Source organism: Diabrotica virgifera, chromosome 9 (assembly GCF_917563875.1).
Source record: "Diabrotica virgifera virgifera chromosome 9, PGI_DIABVI_V3a".
NCBI classification, from domain to species: Eukaryota; Metazoa; Arthropoda; class Insecta; order Coleoptera; family Chrysomelidae; genus Diabrotica; species Diabrotica virgifera.
Genome location: NC_065451.1, coordinates 67,385,484 through 67,391,630, shown reverse-complemented (window position 1 = coordinate 67,391,630; position 6,147 = coordinate 67,385,484). Strand labels below are relative to the sequence as shown.

The 6,147-nt window shown below is 31.6% G+C and overlaps 1 long non-coding RNA gene across 1 annotated transcript; it reads right to left on the bottom strand.

The window, feature by feature from the left end:
- Positions 1–2,205: 2,205 nt before the first annotated feature.
- Positions 2,206–3,976, bottom strand: LOC114342766 (uncharacterized). Its single transcript, XR_007700856.1, has 2 exons — positions 3,258–3,976; positions 2,206–2,387 (listed from the first exon to the last, which is right to left on the bottom strand). It is a non-coding gene; the product is annotated as an uncharacterized LOC114342766 (long non-coding RNA).
- Positions 3,977–6,147: the final 2,171 nt, after the last annotated feature.

Sequence of the window (6,147 nt, the reverse complement as noted above, 5' to 3'; positions counted from 1 at the left end):
CAAACGATAGAGATTATGTTAATAATATGTGATCGTTCATGGGTACTCTTTCATTTCTCCGACTGTACCTGCAGTGAAAAAATTTCAAGAGAAGAAACTGAGAATCTGCCGGAAGAGGTGAAATGTTTTTTGATTTTAGACAACGCTCCTGCTCATCCCTCTGAAAATATTCTATGATCAAAACATGGCAACTTCAGTTGTATGTTTTTGCCAAAAAATACATCGCTTATTCAACCCATGGATCAGGAAATAATTTTAGCAACAAAATGAATATATCGCAGAAAGTTTTTAGATGAAGTAATTGTATGATGAAGATAACACAGAAGATACAAGAGGGCAGCATACTTTGCAAAACTTAACTGTTACAATTTGAAATCAACAATTTGTTAAGTTTGCTACAGCATGGAAAGGCAGTTATTAAGGGGTTACATAGGTCTTGCGGGTAAAAAAGTGACTTTTTAAAAAAATTATATCTTGGAAACTAAAAATTATTTTTATTTATAATTGGAACATGTAAAAGTATAGTACACTCAAAAAAATTTCAGCCAAATATATTCATTTTTGTAGAGTTGACTGCAATTTTTCGACAACAGCCCTTTTTTGCGGTGAGCAGCATAACAAGTCCAGTCTCATCTGAAATTTCTTGTAGTTTATACCTCTGGTTAGTGAATGAACAAAGATTTTTTTATTAGATGAGGTCATTTTTGTTTTATCAAAAAAAACTACTTTAAAAATGAGAAAAATTGGGGTCAAAAATGTGTTTAAACTTATGTAAAATCTTCAAATTTCATTTTTTTAAATTCCTTCGTTCATTTACTAGCCAGAATTATAAACTACAAGAAACTTTTTGATTTCAAATGAGACTGGACTTAGTTATGCTGCCCACCGCAAAAAACTTAAACTCTACAAAAATGAATATTTTTGGCTGAAACTTTTTTTGAGACTACCTTAAGTACTATACTTTTACATGTTCCAATTATAAATAAAAATAAATTTTAGTTTTCGAGATATAATTTTTTTAAAAAGTCACTTTTTTACCCATAAGACCTATGTAACCCCTTAAAAAAATGTTTGATGGCCAAGATGCATACATATATTTAGAAGGAAAGTTCCTAATTTCTGTAGTATAATACATAATACCGAAGAGGAAGTAGCTCTAAGAGCCGGACTCGACTTGCGATTTGTAGTCGTGAAGATTGAACACATTCTTTCAAATAGAAGTCAATCCATGATTATTTAGTTACAAATGGATTGACTTGTATTTGAACAATGTGTTCAATCTTCCTGATTACAAATCGCAAGTGGAGTGTGGTGCTAATAACACCAAAATATTCCATATATGTCCATAGAAGGTACACAGACATTGAAAAATTCCTGGAATATCCCCGAAAACACATTCCCTGAACATCCCAGGAAAATCCTGTTTCAGCATTTTAAAAATTACCTGAATGTTTTATTGGAACATTCCATGAATGTCCACGAATGTTCTTTGGACATTCAAAATATATTTTGTAGACATTCCCTAGATATACCAGAAATACAGTGATGAGCGCTCTAATAACCTGCAAAATAGCACAAAAGATGGAAAACGTATTAAGTAGTGAGATAAAAAGAAATGAAACTAGTCGAGCTGGGAAATTTAGCGATATTAACTTATACATTTAGATTGTATTGATTGTGTACCACCTTCAGACGTATCAGACGAGTTTGGAAACTACCACTGTCACAGTGACAGTTTTAGTTGATATACTCCTCTGATATGTGTAAAGGTGGGAAACAATCAATATAAAATAAAATTTAAAGGTTAATTTCGCTAAATTTCCCAGCTCGACTAGTTTCATTTCTTTTTATCTCACAACTAAATATGTTGCCCGTCTTTTGTGCTATTTTGCCGGTTATTAGGGCACTCATCACTGTACATCCTTGCTGATGTGACAATACCTCCTATCTGTTTTTTCATGAGTTTTGTAGGAGAGATGGAAAAACATGTTTTAAGGTCACCTCCTGTGTTCATATGTAAGTTTTGACTTGTTTTGTAGTTCATAGATAGTTTAATTTACTACAAAACAAGTCAAAAAATATCATATGAAAACAGGAGGTGACCCTAAGACAAGTTTTTAGTCTCACGAAACTCATGAGAAAACAGATAGGATGTATTATTACATCACTGACGATATGTGGCCATACCAATTAATACATCCTTGATAAATATAAACATTTTTATTGAACAAAATCTTTTCATACATTTTTTTAATGCAATTTACTGATATTCCTAAATATTTCAAAAAAATGTGTCACATTTGCTTTGTAAACCTTTCTTTTGCCTTTCGTAGCCACATATTCCGTTTCCTTCCTGGGTTTTTGTAGACCACTTCTCTCAGCTGATTCTAAAAAAATAAAATAAATGGTAATTTTTCTATCCTTTACAATTAACAATCAGAAGAAATATTTACAGGTAATAATATGCATAAATAATAATATTTTGTATTTTGACAATGACGTCTGATTTGGAAGTCGAAAGATTAATAAAATTATTTTTTAAGTTAAATTGTGGCTTATTTCCCAATTAGAATAGTTAATTACAAAAATGCCTCAAATAACTAGCTTCAGAACAATAAATAATTCGTTTCATACCAACATTCGTCCAAAGTCAATTATACCTGTAGTATTTCCATGAAAAGATTCTTTAAGTGAATTTTGCATAGTTTTCTTTAAAATATCTCTATCAGGCCAGAACACAAATTTTTTTAACCTAAGACACATTATATACAAAGTATTTTTGAAATAAGTTGATACCGGGTAGGGTGAAATACTAAACCTATATCCCAAATCTTTATAATCTAAGTTTAAGCTTAGTTTAGCTAAAGTAAGCAATACTTGATCACTTGGTGACAAAACAGTATTTTGATGGTATTTGATAAATGGTGTAATATACTTTAAAGCTATTTTAAAAACATTGTAATTTGCTAAACCAGTATAATTTTTAGTTTTGGCATCATCATTTTCTATACTTTCACAAGATAAAGCTAATTTCTTAAGCTGATATTTAAAATCCTGTGTTAATGTTAATGACATAAAATGTATTTGTTAATTTTTCCATTGTAATATATGTTTGACTATTTGGCAAAATCTTGTCTTCTACTAAACTAGCTTTTATACCAAATAACTGCTATCTACCACTAAATCCACTGTTTCTAAATCTACTAAAGTAACAGTAATGTATCATTAATGAAAAATGTGTAAAATCATAGACCTACCTAGTATTTGTAGAATATAAGACAGTCCAGTGTCTTATAAATCATTTCAAGAGGAATAAAAAAGCAATTTTTTCTTGTAGGTACCATTTTCTTCTAATTCTCCTTTGGTACCTTAATTCCCATTTTAGATTTTGGGGAACTCATTTCATTGTGTTTATATACCCCATATTTATTGAAGGAACCCAATCTGGATTGTTATTATCAGTTAAGTCGGCTGGTTTTCCTACAAGATTAGACTGTTAACATCTTCAAAAATCGTTAATGTTCAAATGTTGTAACTTACCAGATATAAGATGATTACAGGGGAATTTCCATTTTGCTAGTAAAATCTTTATATTTTATTGCATTTTACCATTGTTGTTGTCTCTCAGATGATAACTATAACTTATTTAGTTAAATTGGTTCAGTTTTGTGCTTAGAATGTAGCACTGATGGTAAGTGGTAAAAGCTAACTTTATCACGATTACTTTGCATTTCACACTTCAAAACACAACACCAATGAGGCATATTATCTTTCTAAATTAATACTTCCAGAGAAAATGTTAAATTAATCTTTGTACAACAACTAAAATGATCTAAAACCATAAGAACCTGATAGAATAATATTCAATGTTTGCCTTCCAGTAGCCATATTGTTTTAATTTTGACAGCATCTTGGAACGGCCTATTAGTTTGGCCACCGTTTGGCAGTGTTGTATAGACATATTAAGGATAGACGAGGCATACTGAGCAAAAAAGCGTAATGCGGGCAGTCGATCGGTGGTCTCTCTATCTTTTATTACAAAGCGATCCCGCGCACGTGACAGACAACGATGGCTAGACCACTCAAAGTGAATATTAGAGAGTTATCAAGTAACCCTAGGAGAATACGGTAACGCTATTTCACTGTATACTTTACATGTTATTTATAACGTTACCGTATTCTCATAGAGTTTTTAAGTCGACTTTACATTACATGATTTATCATGTGATTTGTCATATGATTTGGTCATGGAGTGAGATTTACATGTTTACACTGTGTGATTTGTCATATTATTTTGCATTGTTTATACGACTCGTTTTGTCATAAGCATTGTCATGCGGCTCGTCATGGGAAAAATCATATGACAAATCACATGATAAATCATGTAGTGTAAAGTCGACTTTACTTGATAACTCTCTATTGTCCATTGATATTGGCGTTACACCTCGATGCACAGAGCGGCCCATACCTTGCCTGGTGTACCCTTTATTATGCCTACGGTTGCATATCCGGCATTTTTACTTCCGTTTCTGGACAACTAGGGAGCGCTCATTGCTCATGTGATCTCCCCATGGCCCATAGACATAATAAAAATAGACTAGGCAAGGTATATGCTGCCCTGTACATCGAGGTGTAACGCCGATATCAAGGACGTCATTCTGGATGGGTATTTACCTGTCCTTCCATTCGGATCTCTCTTGTGCCCTTCTCCTCTATTGTCTTATATCCATAGTTTTCAGGTCGTCTTCCACGTCATCCAACTATCTCGTTCTGGGCCTTCCTTTCTTCGCCTTCCTACCGGCTTTTATTGTAATATTTTCTTATGTCCACTTTACATCAACAAGAAATTGACAAAGTTATTCAAGGTCAAATTTAACGTGTACAAAATGTATGATTTGTAAAAGAAAATGAAGGAATTTGATGAAATAGAACAATTTTATATGTTTTATTTTGTCAAATTTCTTTATTTTCTTTTTATTCACGGCAAAATTGGGTGTTTTGTATAAGTCAAATTTGACCTTGAATAACTTTCCCAAGTAGCAATTTTTCGACGCATTGGTTGTCAGTACAAACAAATGCACTGTCTACAACGTTGCCCGAGAGCATTTTCAGTTGTTTCGGCCAACGTCCCCTACCCCGACTGACATTACGATGTTACAACCTGTAGTTATACGGGCAACTAATTTATTACCATTTTGACAACTACATATCACACTTCAATTTTTTCAACAATCGCAACGACTTAAAAATGTTATAATGCTAAACTAATTATTATATATTTTATTTTGATAGAAATTTTCGATTTATTTAACAACCTGTTTATTTGTTTTTTTAATAGCTGGTTTCAATTCCATTGTTTTATCAGTAGATTTGAGATTTGATAACCATCTTTGTATCTGCTTTGGTAGACAGGGTTGCCAGGTCAGTTTTAACTCTTTCAGTAGTTTTGTTTTCACAAAATAAGTAGATTCTTTTTAGGCCATGTAAATATACAGTAATACAGTGATATGCACATCCGTCCGAAATGTCCCAAGAGCAATTCCACAAAATTGGAAACCTAATTATTCCAAACCACCAACTGGTAATTATCATTTTTTAGCTAAAATCTACTAAATCAAAAACTAAAATATACTTAAGTATTTTTGGGATATATTTGGGATTTTTTATAACAAAAACAACAGCTAACTTAAGGGGATAGGCGCAAAATGTCGTCTGTTAAAATGTTCAATGTATTTTAAATGTTTTCGTTTTTTGCGAATCCTTAGAAAACTAATAAGTATTTTTGAAAAATTTAAACGCACAAAGAAAGATTACGTTATTACCGAGGACCGAAAGTCCCTGAAAACTTCTATAATGTTTATTTTAATACGTTACAGGGGTGAAAAAAAGAAAAAATTTAGTGACTTTTAATTCCAAAATATCTTGTTCAAAAGAAACGTTTTGGTTTTTCTAAATAATGCAGTCTTTCATTCTGCGTTTAAATTTTTCAAAAATACTTATTATAGTTTCCTCATGATTCGAAAAAAATGGATCAAATTCTGTTGAAATATACCAAAAATCTACTAAAAAAAGAATGTGTGTGTACTTTGTACGCACGTAAGAAGATATTATTCTATTATATAATAGGTAATTTAAACGAAGTAAATA